Source organism: Tupaia chinensis, unplaced genomic scaffold (genome assembly GCF_000334495.1).
Source record: "Tupaia chinensis unplaced genomic scaffold, TupChi_1.0 Scaffold144058_2, whole genome shotgun sequence".
Classification (NCBI taxonomy): Eukaryota; Metazoa; Chordata; class Mammalia; order Scandentia; family Tupaiidae; genus Tupaia; species Tupaia belangeri.
The window spans coordinates 299,490-299,919 of NW_006203911.1; positions in this window are offsets into that span (position 1 = coordinate 299,490).

Consider the following 430-nt stretch of genomic DNA (forward strand, 5'->3'; position numbering starts at 1 on the left):
ATTCACATATAAAATAAACCATCTTTGGAACCAGCAGTTAGCGTAATGGTTATGTCGTTGGATTCCCACGTAGTTGACCGTGGTTTGCGTCCCGGACCCAGTGGCTTAGAACTCACGCTGGGTACGTGTGCGTGCGTGCCCAAGATCCCGAGAGGAGAATGGAGAAGGGATTGTGGCGTGGCCATCCCCCCTCGGGGGGTGATTTCTCACTTTCTGTCTCTCTGTCTTTCTGGCGAGCGCATGCGCCCTGTAGTAAAAAACCCCTCCAAAAAAAAAAAAATCTTAAAGTGGTTATTTCAACAATTAGTGGTATTTAGTACATTAAAAAAAATTCTTTTTGTTTCTTTCTGCAGTAGGGCACATATGCTCACTAGAAAGAGAAAGCGAGAAATCACCCCCCCCCCCCTTGCCCCGGGGGGGGACGCCCTAC